This window comes from Phocoena sinus, chromosome 1, assembly GCF_008692025.1.
Source record: "Phocoena sinus isolate mPhoSin1 chromosome 1, mPhoSin1.pri, whole genome shotgun sequence".
Classification (NCBI taxonomy): Eukaryota; Metazoa; Chordata; class Mammalia; order Artiodactyla; family Phocoenidae; genus Phocoena; species Phocoena sinus.
In genome coordinates, this window is record NC_045763.1 from 106,140,037 (window position 1) to 106,161,394 (window position 21,358).

The window sequence follows — 21,358 nt, forward strand, 5'->3', positions numbered from 1 at the left end:
ATGTCATATACTTGGAATCATACAGTAAGTAGCCTTTTCAGGTTGGCTTCTTTCACTTAGTAATATGAATTTTAAGTTTCCTTCGTGTCTCCATGGCTTGATAACTCATTTCTTTCTAGCACTGAACAATATTCCATTGTCTGGATGAACCACAGTTTATTATCCATTCACCTACTGAAGGATTGGTTGCTTCCAAATTTTGGCAATTATGAATAAATCCTCTGTAAACATCTGTGTTCAGGTTTTTGTACGGACCTAAGTTTTCACTTCATTTAGATAAATAACCAAGGAACATGACTGCTGGATCATATGGTAAGAGTATCTTTAGTATTTTATTTAAAAAAAAGGGCTTCCCTGGTGGCGCAGTGGTTGAGAGTCCGCCTGCCGATGCAGGGGACTCGGGTTCGTGCCCCGGTCCGGGAGGATCCCACATGCCGCGGAGCGGCTGGGCCCGTGGGCCATGGCCGCTGGGCCTGCGCGTCCGGAGCCTGTGCTCCGCAGCGGGAGAGGCCACAGCAGTGAGAGGCCCGCATACCGGAAAAAAAAAAAAAAAAAAAAACTGCCAAACTGTCTTCCAAAGTGGCTGTACCATCGTGCATATCCACTGGCAGTGAAGGAGAGTTCCGCTTGCTCCACATCCCCATCATCATTTGGTGTTGTCAGTGTTCTGGATTTTGGCCATTCTAATATGTGTTTAATGGTATCTCATTGTTGTTTCAATTTGCATTTTCCTGATAGCATATGTATGACGTGGAGTATGTTTTCATATGCTTACTTACCATCAGGACAATTTCTTTGGTGAGTTGTCTGTTCAAGTCTTTTGCCCATTTTTTAATTGGGTTATTTGATTTCTTATTATTGTGTTGTAAGAGTTCTTTGTATATTTTGGATAACAGTCCTTTATCAGATATGTCTTTTACAAATATTTTCCTCTGGCTTCTTTGAAGATTTTTGTTTTACCATTGATTTTCTGAAGTTTGAATATGATATGTGCAGGTATAGTGGGTTTTTTTACATGCATCCTGATTGGTGTTCTCTGAACTTCTTGGATCTGTGGTTTGGTATCTGACATTAATTTGGGGGAGATTGTTAGTCTTTATTGCTTCAAATATTGCTTCTATTTCTTTCTCTCTTTCTTCTTCTGATATCTCCATTATGCATATATTACACCTTCTGTAATTGTCCCCAAGTTCTTGGATATTCCATTTTGTTTTATTCAGTCTTTTTTCTCTTTGCTTTTCAGTTTTGTAAGTTTCTACTGTTATATGCTCAAGCTCAGAGGTTCTTTCCTCAACCATGTCCACTCTACTAATAAGCCCATCAAAGGCATTCTTCATTTCTGTTACAGTGTTTTTGATCTTTAGCATTTCTTTTTGATCCTTGCTTAGAAACTTCATCTCTCTGCTTACCTTGTCTGTCTATTCTTGCATATTGCCTATTTTTCCATTAAGCCCTTAGTTTATTAATCATAGCTCTAAAAAAATTCTGGTTTAATAATTTCAATATTCCTGCCATATCTGACTCTGGTTCTGGTGCTTGTTCAGTCTCTCCAAACTATGTTGGTGTGTCTGTTTGTTTGTTTTTTGCCTTTTAGTATGCCTTGTAATTTTTGTTGATTGGTGGACTGGGTAAAAGGAGCTGTGGAAACAAACCTTTAGTAATATAGTCATAAGGTGTAGGGGTGGGGAAGCGTTCTATAGTCCTATGACTAGGTCTCAGTATTTTGGTGAGCCTGTGCCCCTGGATTGAGAACTTTACCAGTGCTGCTCCACACACACACACCCTCTTAGGTGGGACAGGAAAGCTAGAGGGGGCTGGAGTTGGTTATTTCCCTTCCTCCTTGTAAGTTAGGATCTGGTAGAATAGATTCCCCTGAGGGAAGGCCTGGTTAAGAACAACAGTGTTCTCTGATGTATTTCAAAATGGTTCCTTTTCCTCTGCCCCTGCCAGAGCACGAGATTTTTCAGTATTCACTGTGAGGACCTGGTAGAGCTCCTGAAGGTAGAACTCACAAAGTGTAGGCCCTTCATGACTCATTCTAGAGGTTTTAACTCTCATACTTGCCCACACTGAGCTTCCAGAGATTCCAGACCTGGCACTGGTTCCCACAGAGGCTTCTGATCATGGGTTTCTGCTCTGGTAAGCTGTGGGTCTCTGTATCTGACTGTCTGTCTCTCCAATCTGCGGGATAGCAGTTTGCCCTGTGACCTCACTTCCCTGATGGATCTAGCAGGAGTTGTTGATTTTTCAGTTTGTTCTAGCTTTTTATTCGTTGTTAGGATGGAGCGAAGACCTCTAAGCTCCTTACATCTCACCTGGCTTTTATGTCACTTGATGATCCTCTTCTGCTTGTCTCTCTTTGGAATAGTTATTCCCTTGTATCAAGGTATTTTACACTAATTGGAACGCATTTTCAGTCTTTGTCACGTTCAACTGATAGGCTTTAAGTATAGAATCTCCATCTTGCAGCCAAACAAATCTGTTAAATCCTAGAGCTCCAGGAAAACATGCATTACCAGTATGCCTTTGGGAAGGGCCCTGCAGGTCTAGCTCTTCCTCTCAGTCTCTCTGGACTGAAATACAGTGGTCAGAACAGTTACAGACAGTCCTTAATTTTGGTGGGTGTGACCTTCCACCATGGTGAAGTTATCGTCTATGCTAACTTTCTGTTAGAATCAAATGTTCTGCTTGGTTGCAGTAAACAATGGGGTTTTGATCTTTAACTGTTTTAACATATGGAAAACCGAGAAAGAAAAGCCAAGAAGATCAGCCTGGCTTTGGGGAAATTTAGTGCTAAAGTCGTATCAAACTCTGGATTAACCTACAGGCCATGCAGACAGATCATCAAGTCTAACCATGAACTTACCTATGAGAAAGTATTTAAAGGTATAAGTCTAGGGATCTTATATCGACTGTCGTTGCATTTTCCTGCAAAGAATTGATCATTGACTGCAGTCAGACACACTAATTTTCAAGCATAAGGAAGGAAACAGTGATATGTTAAGAGAAAACTAGAAAATGAGTGGATTCAAGAGAAAAGGGGGATAGCCCTGATCCTTTCAATACTGGGTATGTTACTCCGTACAGGGCTCTCAACTTTGGGGGGCCTGGGTTTGTATTTGTGAAATAAGAGTCTGCTAGACGATTCTCAAATTAGTCCCTGACTAGGTCCCATTTGCAGAGCCAGGAATGCTGGCACATGGAGCTATGCCAAGAGTAGGACAGTAGGGACAGCCCTGGACCGAATCCAGAGCACTGAAAACACTATTATAAAGTCTGTGAGGTGAAAGTATAGCTCTAGAGGGAAGCCATGAATCACAGCAAAAGGAGAAGTACTAGTCCCCAAGTCTAAAGTCTTAGAATGAACTGTGTAAGAAAATGTACATAATGGTTAGGAACTGAGAAGATTGGGGAGAGGGTGGAAAGCAGGTTGCAAAAATGAAGTATCAGCTCAAGATATCTACATAATCCATGAAGGAGAACGAAGTGGCAAACGCTTGTTTCTGTTGGAAGCATGGTAGCTGGTTCAGGAGAGTAAGGAGGGAATGGACCCTGGCTGGATCTTTTAAAGGAACAGATATATAAAGCTCATGGCTCTAAGTGCATGGTGAAGCTTAATAGAAATAATGTCAGAAAAATACAAGAATTTAAAAATTATCTGGGCATCATCTTCACCATCATCATGGTTCATCCTCACCACAGATGCTCACTCATTGATCTTATGCCATGTCCAAGCCACTGTCCTATGATTTTTCTTACCTACTCTCTTGGGCATTTCTCTCATTCATATTATCACCATACCCCACATGTTAATTAGTTTTTAAGTATTGTTTTTCAGATTTTCTTTATGGGGTTAGTTTTAGTAACTGGATTTCTGTTGGTAACTTGTAGATTTTATTAATTTAGGAGTAAAATTTTTTCACTGTGTAAAAAGCACATGGTAAAGTTGGAGTTAGTAGGGATGGAGGAAGGTTTTTTTTCTTTCTTTCTTTCTTTCTTTTTAAATTTTGATGGCTTGGCTTTAGGCAAAAACGGGCCAGGTTGTTTTGCTGCAAAGATAAATTTGGGCTATGACTGAAATATTAGAGCAGCTACTCTAACAGCTTGCTCGTAGCTACTGGAAGTGTAAACACAGTTACCAAAGGGTTCTTTATTTTCTCTTACTGTACCTGGTGGCCCATTTCAAGCAGGTCCTTTTACAACTCACACCAAGAATAATTACATTTGCTTTCTCCCTGCCTTTTATGGACATGAGAATAAATGAGACTCACATTCAGGCAAACACACACACACACACACACACACACCATTTGAGGTCACTGAAAATGTATAATGTTAAGACTAGATTTTCTTGAGCTTGAATTGAAGACCTATGGTAAGAAAACCAGTTGGTAAAAATACTTGAGCATATTAGAAGTACTCTGCATATTTACATTTAACAATCCCTTTTCCTGCTATCTGATGGCTGTGTAACCACCCCAAACTTGTTGGCTTAAAATAATTACCTCATTTATTTGGCTCTAAAATCTGCAATTTGGGCAGGGCTCCATAGAGACAGTTAACCTTTGCTCCACTTAGTGTCAGCTGCATGGGCCCTTAGGGTGGAGGCTGGAAGCACATCATGGCTCACTCACTCACAAGTCTGATGGTTGATTCTGACTGTTGGCTAGGAGCCTCAGTTCCTTTCCACATGGGCTTCTCCATGTGATCTCTTGGTATGAGCTAGTTTGGACTTCCTCACAGCACACTGGCTTGTTTGAAAGTTGAGCATCCAAAGAAAGAGAAAAGCCAGACAGATGCAATATTGCCCTTTGTGACTGGGCATCAGAAGTCATGCAATGACTGCTGCCACATACTGTTGAACAAGTCAGTTACAAAGGTCCACTCTGGTTTAAGGGGAGGGAACACAGACCTTACTTCTCAGTGGAGAAGTGTCAGTGGTCAATGTCTCATTATAGGAAGACCATGTGAAATGTGGGGAATACAGACACACACACACACACATATATATCTCCATAATTAGAAAACACAATCTTCCACAGGATCCATATGGAAAAGTTCCTCTGTGTCCAGACTAAGGAGGATACAACTTCACAGCTACTACATATCAAACATGGAAACAATTACTCCCTTAGATTTTCATTGCCAGTCATTCAGTTCCTTGCCTTTAGGAATTGAATGGATTTTAGGAAAGGATGATGCATTCACTTCCTGGGGATGAGGCATTCACTTTCCTTTTCCGATCCTGGAATAGCTTCTCTGCTCTGGGCTCAGAGGAAGAATTACTGTCTCTGCCCCACCAGGCCCTCCCCAACTCCATGCTCTTTCTCTTCATCAGAAAGGGTGATGCCCAGGCAAAAGGAGAGTGTCATGATACGGCTACCAGCCCAGGTTACACCCCAAGCTACGTCCCTTCTGATGTTAACACTTCCATAAGTAAAGAAGAGCATTTCAGCTGAAGAAGAGTCTTTCCTGAATTTAATAAAGCAAAAGGCATATTTATTCCAAATGGGGGTTTAAACTGCATTGTCTTTTTTAAAATTATTTCAATTTTTTTCATAGATTTCTGACCCAGACTGGTAAACTAAGATTCTACAACTTTTTGTGGTTCATACAAACTTTTAAGGGAGCTCTAATTTTCCAACAACATCCTTAGTTCCAAGAAGTTCAAACTACCATGTTTTCAAATCAGTGATTTAGCTTGGTCACTGGCCTTCTCATTTGAAGTTTCCCATAAAAGCAAACTTGGGAATCAAGATACTATTTTTTTTTCTTCAAACAAATGAGAAACACCTACTGAATCTAGAAGCCTGGATCAAAACCTACTTCTGTGGACCCAGTTCCAAACTGGGTCCAGTTACAATACCCAATTTCCAAGTAACTGTTCAAGTGTGCTATGGGTTCCAAGCCAACTGGATGTCAGGGTATCTTATTCATTTCAGACAAAATGGGATTCCCTGTATCTGAGAAAATAAGGCTACAAATAATACTCCAATAGTTCTTATAACATATTTAACACATAAAGTTAATTATACATTAAATACGTGTTCTACCTTCCTATGTCCCCCAAGTACTTTAAGATAAACAAGGGCTTAGAAATTAAGAAGTGAGGGTAGGAGAAGAACTTTTTGCTGAGTATACTTAGAGGGGAACAAAACCAAAAGTCTCCACAAAAGACTGATATACAACTATCTAGCACAAACAGGCGTCATCTTACCCAACTCTATTTTCCCTACCAACTGTATCCTAATTGAAAGGGAAAATGGCATTGCACTCACTCTCCCCTTTCATACTCCAGACCTTGTAAGTCTTCATCTTTTAAAATAGGGGATATGTTCTGTATCAAGAGACATCCAAGACTCTGCCTTTTCCCCTAATCAATGCCAATTTCAATTAAGAAATTGAATTAAGATACAAATGAACTAGCAAGAAATCTGCCCCTTCCCCTGAGCAGAGCTGAACTGGATGAACTGGAGAGTGTATCTCATTTATGTTACAACTTCACAGGGTGGGCACGCAATCATATTAATTCTATCTCTGGAGCCCTCTAGGGTGTCCCAAGTGAAAGGGATATGCTGATGTAAAAATCTCTCATGCAATTTCCCACACTATTGGAACACGACCTAGCATTAAAGAATAAGACATAGGAACTCGATATTCTTGATAGGAACAGTAGCTATTCAATTTATGCAATTCAGTTGGGTTGAAACACATATGTAGTCAGTTCCCCTCTCTAGTTCTATAATTACTCCATTTATATAAGTCTGCAGACAGATTGAAAAAAAAACTGTGATTAAATGAGTACACTTTTCTTGCTGTTAAAATATTTTATATTACGTCCAAGCATCAATTAGAAATGGTATTTTGTTACTAGAAAAACAGACTAATATAAAGTGGCTTAAATAACATACAAGTTAATTTCTCTTTTCTGTAAAATGTCTAGAAATGGGAAGTTCAAGCTCATAAGCATGGTTTCACTTGAGGCCTGAGCTCCTGTAACTTTAGCTCATGTCTTCTCTCTCCATGATCAAAGAGGCTTGCTTATGTATCACCCTTATTAGTTTGTAATTTTCTCAAGGGAATGGATAGTTTCTTATTTCCTTTTTTAGCCACAGCACCTAGCATATGTTGGCTCTAAGCAGCATTTGTTGAATGAATAAGTGAATATAAGAAAGAATGAATAAATAAATGAAAAACAAATGGAGAACAAGTCTAGTGAGGGTAGATTTAAATGTACCATTACTGCACAAGGCAGCAGTACATTTACTGATCAGTACTTCATTAATGGAAGTATGTATTATATACCAAAGAAAATCTTACGGAAGAAATAATATTTAAACTGGATATTGAGTGATGGGCGGGATTTGAGTAGAAAATAAAGTTGTTCCTTGGTACTAGGAACATAGAATTTGGAGTCAAAAGACTGGCTTGTAGCCCTAACTCAAACATTTACTAGATGTGTAATTTTTGGCAAAGTAAGGAAAACTCTCTAAGCCCTATTTCCTCATCTGTAAAATGGAGGTAATAATAATTGACTACCTTACAGATTCTTGAGAGGTTTTCTTTATTCTTTCAACTCTTCTTTTAAATGTATACCATCTCATTTTATTCCACATTTCTTATAAATTCTTCTATAAATGTGTACATCCTTAGGAATTTGTGATGGTTAATTTTATGTGCCAACTTGACAGGGCCAAGGGGTGCCCAGATTACATGTCATTTCTCAGTATGTCTATGAGGGTGTTTCTGAATGAGATTAGCACTTGAATCAGTGGACTCAGTGAAGTAGATTGCCCTCCCCAATATAAGCAGGTATCATCCAATCCATGAGGGCCTGAACAGAACAAAATGCATAGAAAGGGAGGATTTGTCTTCTTCCAGCCTGCCTGTTTAGCTGAGACATTGGTCTTTTCCTGCTCTGACTTGGATTTACACCATTGGCTTCCCTAGTCCTCAAGTCTTTAGACTTGGACTAGAATTAGACCACTGGCTTTTCTAGGTTTCCAGCTTGAAGACAACAGAGTGTGAAACTTCTCAGATTCCATAATCAATTTATATACACATATATGATACATTCAATATCTTATTGGTTCTATATATTATATCATATATATATGAATTGCACTGAATATTGGTTCTGTTTCTCTGAAGAACCCTAATACACTTGTCATAAAAGAATTTAATTTTCTTATCACCAAATACATCAAAACTTCCTTCAGCCCCAAGGTACTCAGTGTCTATTAAATATTTTATTTTTTCACTTGTTCATTCAATTCATCTATTTATTTTCAGGCAATATTCCAGTCCCTGAGGTTTCCATACTAAACAGGTAGATAATGTGAAGCTTTTAGGAAGGGACATTATGGGAACCTTGCCTGAGAAGTTAATATTTGAGCTGAGATGTGAAGAAGCCATGACCCAGCCATATATATAGCTGGAATTAGACCTGGGGAATAAATATTTCAGGCAGAGAGAACAGCAAGTGAAATGACTGAGAAACAGAGAAAGAGTGTATTAGTTAAGGTAATGCTAGCTGTTATAATAATTTAACTCCAAAATCTCAGTGACTTAATGTAGTAAACAGTTATTTTCCATCTGATGGCTGAGGTTTCATTCACAGCAACATCCAGCTAACAGATGAAGAAAGAAAGAAAAAACTGTGTCTGGGGGTCCTTTATGGTCCAGGCTTAAAGTGGTAACCTTTTAACTCTGCTCCCATTTCACTGTCAGAACTCAGTCAATGGCCACACCTAAAAGCAAATAGTGATAAGTAACATCATCTTTGGGTCTCATCCTAATTGAGAGCTCAGAGTAGTGGTTTGCTCAGGAACTCGCCATTTTCTAACACAGGAAGACACTGTGGCTAGAGGTTAATTGGTGAGGGGGCAGGAGAGGAGAAGAAGGAGGAGGAGGAGAATAAGGAAAAAGAGAGGGAGGGAAACGGAGGGAAGGAGGAAAACAAATAGAATAATTTGACACTGAGATTTAATCAAAAGCAAAATCAGGCAAGGCTTTTTAGGACTTTGAGAAGTTCTAATCTTAATCAAAGAGCAATGGAAATCCACTGAGAACTTTTAAGCATGAAAGTTACATGATCAGTTTTACCTTTTTAAAAGATCTCTCTGCTGTGGGAAGAATGAATTTGGGAGGGGAAGAGTAGAAGTTTAAGTAGCTACTGGAAAAGTTTAGCTGGAGAATGATTGTGATGTGCGGAAGGATACTGCCAGCAGAGATGGAGAAGAGTGATTGCATTTGAGGTATATTTTGAAGGTAGAGTCAACAGCATATAGATGATTGTAACCATGTTGTGAATAAATGAATGAATGAATAAATGATGATGCCTAACACTGAGCACATACAGTGTCAGTCTCTGTGCTAAGAACTTTTACGTGGATCAGGACATTTAACTCTTACAGCAATCTTATGACATTGGTATTAGTGTTATATCCATTTTTCGGATAGAACGTGAGGTTCAGAGAGTTTAAATCACTTGCTCATGGTTATACAAGCCAGGATTAGAACACAGGCACTCTGACTTCAGAGCTTTTACCCTACTGGCCCTAAACAACCCATAATTCTCTCCTAAAGGTAACAAGCCTATTAATGAGAATCTTTAAATGACCCCAAACTCTCAGCCCACCATCCCTCTTAGCCCCAGACATACAGAAAATTTCCAAAAGGCATAGTCAAGCACTACAGGTAAAGTGAAAGATGTTAGAGGTATTTATGGTGCCCCATCTTTTGGGGAGTTCACATCTTGTTTCTGAAATCCCTGCCTTTGGTAACTCCTGTTAAAACCAGTTGTAATGTATTTGTAAGATCAATTGCTCAGAGGAGAGTCTGTTCTGAATTATAAAATTGTTGCTGCTAAGGAGCCCCCAGAGGATGGGGAGTTGGGGGTGTGGGGACGCACATGGGTTCAGCATGGCAGGCTCCTATGCTGATAATGAATGGGGAAACGTGGCCAGTAAGGCCCACAGAAAGAAAAACACTTAAGCCTCTTGATGAAAGGCCAGATGAGAAGGTAAGTGTTATAATTCAACTGAAAATAAAAGCCAGTGGCAGGTTATCCTTCCTTCCAGGCAGACAGTTTACGGGACTGCTTTCCTGCCGCTACAGTGGCAGTGATGGATTATCTGGGAAAGTGAAGCAGCTGAGCTGATCCACCCCCCCCTCCTCTTCCACTCTCAAATCCCCCTCAGGCTACAAGGTTTCAGGGCAGCTTTAATCCCTCTTAGCCACCCCTCTCCCACAGATCCCAAGACAAGTCCCAGGCGTTGCGGTGCCTGGAGAGCATCCTCCCAAGCTGTTTCCTGAAATCTAAGCCTGAAAGACAGGACTTGGCCTTCAGGTGCTTGCCAGAAGCCTCCATTCATTACCCTGCTGGGAAGGATTGTTTCAGGAGTCGGGGCTGAGAAGGATGGTTTGAGTCTGGCCTCAGAGGGAGTGTTGGTTGTTCAAGAACGGCTTGTACAAGGTATGTCTGGAGTGAGCTGTTCATTTCAGGAGGCCCTCAGTGAGCCTTACTGGAGGATGCAATGAGGTTGATGGGGATGAGGATGGAGGAGTAGTGGGTCCTTTGTCCCAGTCACTTTCTTCCTCCACTCTTAAGACTGCTTTCTGCTTTTTCTGCCCCTAATCCTGGTTCCTATCACCATCGGCTTGAGTTGCCAGCCCTTTTAAAACCATGTATTTTATTTATATTAGGCACTCTTTGGATCCCTCAAAATATTTCAAGAACTGTAAATATGTCTCTAGTTTTCAAAGTCTAAGGTTCTTGGAGAAATAGTTTGGGATAAGGAGGCCGTCTTGGAGTCCCTTAAGTCTCTGTATCATACTTATTCAAAGACTGGCCAGAATCTCTAGACTTAAAGCAAATGGAGGTATCATAACAACAGACCAGAGTTATCTTTTTCTATGCTTTGCTTATCCCCTCTGAAGATCTGGCATTCAATATCTGAGACAACAAGTAACACACAAAGTGTGGGAGAAAGCAGACGGAGCAAGCCCCTGGAACCAATTTGTACAGGGATGGTAAATCTGTTTCAGAAAATAATTCTTCACCAAGAAAAAGTCCATCTTTTAGTTCCAGTCACATTTACTTTGCAGGGAATCCCTTTCAGACTATTCCATGAAAACTTACTGTTTTATACCACATCGATTTTATACAAATTGTTATAAGAAACCCTAGCCACAGAGTTATAACTTTTATGTACTCTAAGACACATTTGAGTATGAAAACAGTGGTATGGGTTTTAGAGTAGGACTAACCAGAGTTCAAATTATACCCTTAACAAATAGGGTCTTAAATAATTTTATTTTTTCGGCTATAAAATGAAAGTAATCCCTGAAAAACTATTGTGGGGGTTAAATGAGATATGTAAATCCCCTGACAATAATGAAACATGTCCCTTTTTTATAGAAGCAGATTTGAATTTAACTAGAAAGGAAATTGAGATTTCCCTTTTTTCTATAATTCTCTGCAGCATATTTCCTGGAAAGCAAAAAGATAAGGATGGTTGTTTTTCTTCCTAGTTACAAAAGCAATGTGATCTTTTGTACGTAAATAACATGTAATACTTTCCAAAAAACATTCACATTCACATTCACTTTGTATCACATTCAGTCTTCAAAGCCCGTCCACAAATACACACTGCTTCAACCCTAGGTCAGTAGCAGGATAACTATTCTTTTAGTAGCAAAGAAGCACAGGTTTTAGGAGTGGTTATTTAGAAGTGAGGGAGAAGCAAGGAAAATGGTGTGCAGATTCTATTCCTGATCATCAAAACCTTGTATTACAGTTGGGGACAGAAGGCTGATCCATGCAAGAACTAAGAAACAATGCTTGTCAGGGAATGGTTAAGAGCAAAATGAGTGAATCTCAAAATTGCCCCAGTGATTCAGAGAAGGGTGAGAGCAGTGTGAATTGGGGTAGCCTGAAAAGGTCATGTGGCATGTAAGCTAGGCTTTGTAGGAAGAATAAACAGAAAAAGGAGGAGCTTCAAGATGGCGGAAGAATAAGATGTGGAGATCACCTTCCTCCCCACAAATACATCAGAAATACATCCACACGTGGAAGAACCTCTACAGAACACCTATTGAATGCTGGTAGAAGACCTCAGACCTCCCAAAAGGCAAGAAACTCCCCACGTACCTGGGCAGGGCAAAAGAAAAAACAGACAAAAGAATAAGGACAGGGGCTTCCCTGGTGGTGCAGTGGTTGAGAGTCCGCCTGCCGATGCAGGGGACGCGGGTTCGTGCCCTGGTCTGGGAAGATCCCACATGCCGCGGAGTGTGGGCCATGGCCACTGAGCCTGCACGTCCGGAGCCTCTGCTCCGCAACGGGAGAGGCCGCAACAGTGAGAGGCCTGTGTACCACAAAAAAAAAAAAAAAAAAAAAAGAATAGGGACGGGACCTGCACCAGTGGGAGAGAGCTGTGAAGGAGGAAAGGTTTCCACACACTAGGAAGCCCCTTGGCGGGCGGAGACTGCAGGTGGCGGAGGGGGGAAGCTTCGGAGCCGCAGAGGAGATCGCAGCAACAGGGGTGCGGAGGGCAAAGCGGAGAGATTCCCGCACAGAGGATTGGTGCTGACCTGCACTCACCAGCCTGAGAGGCTTGTCTGCTCACCCGCCAGGGCGGGCGGGGGCTGGGAGCTGAGGCTTGGGCTTCTGTCGGATCCCAGGGAGAGGACTGGGGTTGGCTGCATGAAAACAGCCTGAAGGGGGCTAATGCACCACAGCTAGCCGGGAGAGAGTCCAGGAAAAAGTCTGGAGCTGCCAAAGAGACAGGAGACGTTTGCTTGCCTCTTTGTTTCCTGGTGCATGAGGAGAGGAGATTAACAGTGTTGCTTAAAGGAGCTCCAGAGATGGGCGCGAGCCGCAGCTATCAGCACGGACCCCAGAGACAGGCGTGAGATGCTAAGGATACTGCTGCAGCCACCAAGAAGCCTGTGTGCAAGCACAGGTCACTATCCACACCTCCCCTCCTGGGAGCCTGTGCAGCCCGCCACTGCCAGGGTCCCGTGATCCAGGGACAACTTCCCCAGGAGAACACATGGCACACATCAGGCTGGTGCAACATCACGCCAGCCGCTGCTGCCACAGGCTCGCCCCACACTCAGTATCCCTCCCTCCCCCTGGCCTGAGTGAGCCAGAGCCCCGGAATCAGCTGCTCCTTTAACCCTGTCCTGTCTTAGCGAAGAACAGATGCCCTCAGGTGACCTACACGCAGAGGCAGGGCCAAATCCAAAGCTGAACCCCAGGAGCTGTGAGAACAAAAAAGAGAAAGGGAAATCTTTCCCAGAAGCCTCAGAAGCAGCAGATTAAATCTCCACACTCAACTTGATGTACCCTGCATCTCTGGAATCCTGAGTAGACAACGAATCATCCCAAATTGAGGTGGACTTTGGGAGCAACTATATATATTTTTTTCTTCCCTTTTTCTCTTTTTGTGAGCATGTATGCATATGCTTCTGTGTGTGATTTTGCCTGTATAGCTTTGCTTTTACCATTTGTCCCAGGATTCTGTCTGTCTGTTTTGTTTGTTTGTTTTTTACTATAGTTTTCAGTGCTTGTTATCATTGGTGAATTTGTTTTTTCGTTTGGTTGTTTTCTTCTTTCTTCTCTCTTTTTTTTTTTAACTACCTAAAAAAATTTTTTTAATAATTACTTTTTGTTTTTTATTTTAATAACTTAAAAAAACTCTTTTTCTTTCCTCCTTTCTTTCCTTTTTTTCCTCCCTTTTATTCTGAGCCGTGTGGATGACAGGCTCTTGGTGCTCCAGCCACACATCAGGGCTGTGTCTCAGAGGTGGGAGAGCCAAGTTCAGGACATTGGTCCACCAGAGACCTCCCAGCTCCACGCAGTATCAAATGGCGAAAATCTCCTAGAGATCGCCCTCTCAATGCCAAGACCCAGCTCCACGCAATGACCAGCAAGCTACAGTGCTGGACACCCTATGCCAAGCAATTAAATAGACAGGAACACAACCCCACCCATTAGCAGAGAGGCTGCCTAAAATCATAATAAGGTCACAGACACCCCAAAACACACCAGCAGACGTGTACCTGCCAACCAGAAAGACAACATCCAGCCTCATCAACCAGAACACAGGCACTACTCCCCTCCACCAGGAAGCCTACACAATGCACTGAACAAACCTTAGCCACTGGGGGCAGACACCAAAAACAACAGGAACTATGAACCTGCAGCCTGCAAAAAGGAGACCCCAAACACAGTAAGTTAAGCAAAATGAGAAGGCAAAGAAACACACGGCAGAAGAAGGAGCAAGGTAAAAACCCACCAGAGCTGACAAATGAAGAGGAAACAAGCAGTCTCTGTGAAAAAGAATTCAGAATAATGATAGTAAAGATGATCCAAAATCTTGGAAATAGAATGGAGAAACAAGAAACGTTTAACAAGGACCTAGATGTACTAAAGAGCAAACAATCATGAACAACACAATAAATGAAATTTAAAATTCTCTAGAAGGGATCGATGGCAGAATAACTGAGGCAGAAGAAAGGATAAGTGACCTGGAAGATAAAATAGTGGAAATAATTACTGCAGAGCAGAATAAAGAAAAAAGAATGAAAAGAAATGAGGACAGTCTCAGAGACCTCTGGGACAATACTAAATGCACTAACATTCGAATTAAAGGGGTCCCAGAAGAAAAAGAAAGGGACTGAAAAAATATTTGAAGAGATTATAGTTGAAAACTTCCCTACTATGGGGAAGGAAATAGTTAATCAAGTCCAGGAAGCATAGAGAGTCCCATACAGGATAAATCCAAGGAGAAACACACCAAGACATATATTAATCAAGTGATCAAAAATTAAATACAGGGATTCCCTGGTGACGCAGTGGTTGAGAGTCTGCCTGCCGATGCAGGGGACATGAGTTTGTGCCCCTGTCCGGGAAGATCCCATGTGCCGCAGAGCGGCTGAGCCCATGAGCCTGCGCGTCCGGAGCCTGTGCTCCGCAGTGGGAGAGGCCACAACAGTGAGAGGCCTGCATAACGGAAAAAAAAAAAAATTAAATACAAAGAAAAAATATTAAAAGCAGCAAGGGAAAAACAAATAAGATACAAGGAAATCCCCATAAGGTTAACAGGTGATCTTTCAGCAGAAACTCTGCAAGCCAGAAGGGAGTGGCAGGACATATTTAAAGTGATGAAAGGGAAAAACCTACAACCAAGATTACTCTATCCAGCAAAGATCTCATTTAGATTTGATGGAGAAATTAAAAGCTTTACAGACAAGCAAAAGCTAAGAGAATTCAGCACCACCAAACCAGGTTTACAACAAATGCTAAAGGAACTTCTCTAGGCAGGAAACACAAGAGAAGGCCTACAATAACAAACCCAAAACAATTAAGAAAATGGTAATAGGAACATATATATCAATAATTACCTCAAATATAAATGGATTAAATACTCCAACCAAAAGACAAAGATTGGCTGAATGGATACCAAAACAAGACCTGTATATATGCTGTCTACAAGAGACCCACTTCAGACCTAGGGACACATACAGACTGAAAATGAGGGGATTGAAAAAGATATTCCATGCAAATGGAAATCAAAAGAAAGCTAGAGTAGCAATTCTCATATCTGACAAAACAGACTTTAAAACAAAGACTATTACAAGAGACAAAGTAGGACACTACATAATGATGAAGGGATCAATCCAAGAAGGAGATATAACAATTGTAAATATTTATGCACCCAGTATAGGAGCACCTCAATACATAAGGCAAATACTAACAGCCATAAAAGGGGAAATCGACAGTAACACAATCATAGTAGGGGACTTTAACACCCCACTTTCACCAATGGACAGATCATCCAAAATGAAAATAAAATAAGGAAACACAAGCTTTAAATAATACATTAAACAAGATGTACTTAATTGATATTTATAGGACATTCCATTAAAGAAAAACAGAATAGACTTTCTTCTCAAGAGCTCATGGACCATTCTCCAGGATAGATAAAATCTTGGGTCACAGATCAAGCCTTGGTAAATTAAATAAAATTGAAATTGTATTAAGTATCTTTTCTGACCACAACGCTATGAGACTAGATATCAATTACAGGAAAAAATCTGTAAAAAATACCAACACATGGAGGCTAAACAATACACTACTTAATAACCAAGATGTCACTGAAGAAATCAAAAAATACCTAGAAACAAATGACAATGACAACACGACGACCCGAAACCTATGGGATGCAACAAAAGCAGTTTAAGAGGGAAGTGTATAGCAATATAATCCTACCTTAAGAAACAAGAAACATCTCAAATAAACAACCTAACCTTACACCTAAAGCATCTAGAGCAAGGAGAACAAAAAACCCCCAAAGTTAGCAGAAGGAAAGAAATCATAAAGATCAGATCAGAAATAAATGAAAAAGGAAAAAAGAAATAAATGAAAAAAGAAAAAGGAAATGATAGCAAAGATCAATAAAACTAAAAGCTGGTTCTTTGAAAAGATAAACAAAATTGATAAACCATTAGCCAGACTCATCAAGAAAAAAAGTGAGAAGACTCAAATCAATAGAATTAGAAATGAAAAAGGGGAAGTAACAACTGACACTGCAGAAATACAAAGGATAATGGGAGATTACTACAAGCAACTATATACCAATAAAATAGACAACCTGGAAGAAATGGACAAATTCTTAGAAATGTACAACCTTCCGAGACTGAACCAGGAAGAACTAGAAAATATAAACAGACCAATCACAAGCACTGAAATTGAGACTGTGACTAAAAATCTTCCAACAAAAAAAAGCCCAGGGGGCTTCCCTGGTGGCGCAGTGGTTAAGAGTCCGCCTGCCGATGCAGGGGACATGGGTTCGTGCCCCGGTCCGGGAAGATCCCACATGCCGCGGAGCGGCTGGGCCCGTGAGCCATGGCCACTGAGCCTGCGTGTCCGGAGCCTGTGCTCCGCAACGGGAGAGGCCACAGCAGTGAGAGGCCCGCGTACCGCAAAAAAAAAAAAAAAAAAAGCCCAGGACCAGATGGCTTCACAGGAAAATTCTACCAAACATTTAGAGAAGAGCTAACACCTATCCTTCTCTAACTTTTCCAAAATATATCAGAGGTAGGAACACTCCCAAACTCTTTCTACGAGGCCACCATCACCCTGATACAAAAATCAAAGATGTCACAAAAAAAGAAAACTACAGACCAATTTTACTGAGGAACACAGATGCAAAAATCCTCAACAAAATACTACCAAACAGAATCCAACAGCACATTAAAAGGATCACATGTCATGATGAAGTGGGGTTTATCCCAGGAATGCAAGGATTCTTCAATATACACAAATCAATCAATGTGATACACCATATTAACAAATTGAAGGAGAAAAACCATATGATCATCTCAATAGATGCAGAGAAAGCTTTCGACAAAATTCAACAACCATTTATGATAAAAACCCTGCAGAAAGTAGCCATAGAGGGAACTAACCTCAACATAATAAAGGCCATATATGAAAAACCCACAGCCAACATCATCCTCAATGGTGAAAAATTGAAACCATTTCCACTAAGATCAGGAACAAGAGAAGGTTGTTCACTCTCAGCACTATTATTCAACATAGTTTTGGAAGTTTTATCCACAGCAATTAGAGAAGAAAAAGAAATAAAAGGAATCCAAATCGGAAAAGAATAAGTAAAGCTGTCACTGTTTGCAGATGACATGATACGATACATACAGAATCCTAAAGACGCTACCAGAAAACTACTAGAGCCAATCAATGAATTTGGTAAAGTAACAGGATACAAAATTAATGTACAGAAATCTCTTGCATTCCTATACACTAATGATGAAAAATCTGAAAGAGAAATTAAAGAAACACTCTCATTTACCACTGCAACAGAAAGAATAAAATACCTAGGAATAAACCTATCTCAGGAGACAAAAGACCTGTAGGCAGAAAATTATAAGACACTGATAAAAGAAATTAAAGATGGTACAAATAGATGGAGAGATATACCATATTCTTGGATTGGAAGAATCAACATTTTGAAAATGAGTATACTACCTAAAGCAATCTACAGATTCAATGCAGTCCTATCTAACTACCACTGGCATTTTTCACAGAACTAGAGCAAAAAATTTCACAATTTGTATGGAAACACAAAAGACCCCGAATAGCCAAAGCAATCTTGAGAAAGAGAAACGGAGCTGGAGGTATCCGGCTCCTGGACTTCAGACTATACTACAACACTACCAGTAATCAAGACAGTATGGTACTGGCACAAAAAACAGAAAGATAAATCAATGGAACAGGACAGAAAGCCCAGAGATAAACCCATGCACATACGGTCACCTTATCTTTGATAAAGTTGGCAAGATATATACAATGGAGAAAAAGCAGCCTGTTCAATAAGTGGTGCTGGGAAAACTGGACAGCTACATGTAAAGGAATGAAATTAGAATACTTCCTAACACCATACACAAAAATAAACTCAAAATGGATTAAAGACCTAATGTAAGGCCAGAAACTATCAAAACTCTTAGAGGAAAACATAGGACAGAAACAATCTATGACATAAATCACAGCAAGATCCTTTTGGACCCACCTCCTAGAGTAATGGAAATAAAAACAAAAATAAACAAATGGGACCTAAGGAAACTTAAAAGCTTTTGCACAGCAAGGAAACCATAAACAAGATGAAAAGACAAACCTCAGAATGGGAGAAAATATTTGCAAATGAAGCAACTGACAAAGCATTTATCTCCAAATTTTACAAGCAGCTCATGCAGCTCAATATCAAAGCAACAAAGAACCCAATCCAATAATGGGCAGAACACCTAAATAGACATTTCTCCATAGAAGATATACAGACTGCCAACAAATACATGAAAGGATGCTCAACATCACTAATTAGAGAAATGCAAATCAAAACTACAATGAGGTATCACCTCACACCAGTCAGAATGGCCATCATCAAAAAATCTACAAACAATAAATGCTGGAGAGGGTGTGGAGAAAAGGGAACCCTCATACACTGTTGATGGGAATGTAAATTGATACAGCCACTATGGAGAACAGTATGGTTCTGTTCTAATAAAAAAACAGTATTTTAAAAAACTAAAAATAGAACTACAATAAGACCCAGCAATCCCACTACTGGGCATATACCCTGAGAAAACCATAATTCAAAAAGAGTCAAGTACCCCAATGTTCCCTTGCAGCTCTATATACAATAGCCAGTACTTGGAAGCAACCTAAGTGGTCCATCGACAGATGAGTGGATAAAGAAGATGTGGCACATATATACAATGGAATAATACTCAGCCATAAAAAGAAACGAAATTGAGTTATTTGTAGTGAGGTGGATGGACCTAGAGTCTGTCATACAGAGTGAAGTAAGTCAGAAAGAGACAAACAAATACTGTATGCTAACACATATATATTGAACCAAAAAAAAAAAAGAAATGGTCATGAAGAACCCAGGGGCGAGACGCAAATAAAGACGCAGATCTTCTAGAGAATGGAGTTGAGGATACGGGTAGGGGGAAGGGTAAACTGGGACAAAGTGAGAGGGTGGTAGTGTATATATGGACATATATACACTACCAAATGTAAAATAGATAGCTAGTGGGAAGCAGTCTCATAGCACAGGGAGATCAGCTTGGTGCTTTGTGACCAGCTAGAATGGTGGACTAGGGAGGGTGTGGGGGAGGGAGATGCAAGAGGGAAGAGATACGGGGATATATGTATATGTATAACTGATTCACTTTGTTATAAAGCAGAAACTAATGCACCATTGTAAAGCAATTATACTCCAATAAAAATGTTAAGAAGGATAAAAATACACAGAAAGAAATGAATAAGAACAATGCACTTGCCAGCAACAGCCAAAGCAGAGGTACTCAACCTTGCCTAAACATAGAGTCACCTGGGAAGATCTTTTCAAAACCTGATACCTCGTCCCCACCTCCATAAAGCCTGCTTTAATTGGGCTGGGATGGGGGCCAGGCATCAGAATTTTGTAGTTTTCCTTAGTGATTCTAATGTGCAGCAAATGTACTGTACTGTACTGTAGATTTGTCCACTTCCACAGAATCAGGTATATATACATATCTCTCATGATAAAATAAAATATTGTATTTGTGAGAGTTAGTTTAGGAGTCAGGTTTTTCTTGGGTTTTTCTGTAAGTCTTCCTGAACAAAGATGTGGATTATTTATTATAAATTATGTATCCTGAAAATGTGTCCTCTAATCTCAATTGGTTAATTCTTGCTACATAATGTTCTTATTATTTAAACATATTTTGATGAGCGTGCCTTGTCACACTAACCAGCTGTCTGTTTAGTGCAAAGTCTGGGCTTCGGTTTTCTTCCTCTATAACACAGAGGAGATGGACTAACTCAGAAGCCTTCAAACTGGGCTCTGCAGAGGACTCTAGACTTCAAAGAGCTCTGTGGTCTACTTTGAGGAACAAGGGCCACACACTAGGCTTCAGCAGAGATGCTCCATTTCTGTCTCTTTATGAAGCTCCAATTTGTATCTGTTATACATCAAGCTTCTAATAATAGTTCATGTGAAAAAGGAATGAGGCTAGATGTCAGCAAAATGGCAGAATAGGCAGCTCCAAAACACTTGCCCCGAAAGAGCACCATTCACGATAGTCAAAAATCAGAAGTAGCTCCAATGTCCATCGATGAAAGAATGGATAAACAAATTGTAGTGTATACAGAGAATGGAATGTTATTCATCCATAAAAAGGAAGTATTGATATACTACAATATGGACAAACCTCCAAAACATTTTACTAAGTGAAAGAGGCCATACACAAAGGTCATATGTATATCATTCCATTTATGTGAAAGATCCAGAACAGATAAATCCATAAAGACGGAACACAGGTTGGTGGTTTCCACAGGCGGGGGTGGGGAGAAACAGGGAAAAACTGCTTAATGTGTACGGGGTTTTACTTCTGGAGTGATCAAACTATTCTGGAACTAACTAGATAGAAGTGGTTGTTGTACAAATTATATATACTAAATGCCTACTGAATTTTTCATTTTAAAATGGGTCATTTACTTTAACAAAGTATTATTATGTTTTTTTAAAAAAGGAATGAGAACCGTTGGGTCAGATGATACTAAGGTCCACTCAGCTCTGAAATTGGACTTTCTCCATTGTATGAAATAAATATATTTTTAAAAATTGTAACAAGTACCATGGCAAACATGTAAAGAAGGTGCTCTACGAGTTCAAATGAAGAGTTAGGGGCATGAGGAAGAGCTTCATGAAGGAGACATGTGAGCCAGGTTTCTGAAGGAGACGGGGAGTTCTGTACATGGAGAGGGCAGGAGAGCATCCATGCAAAG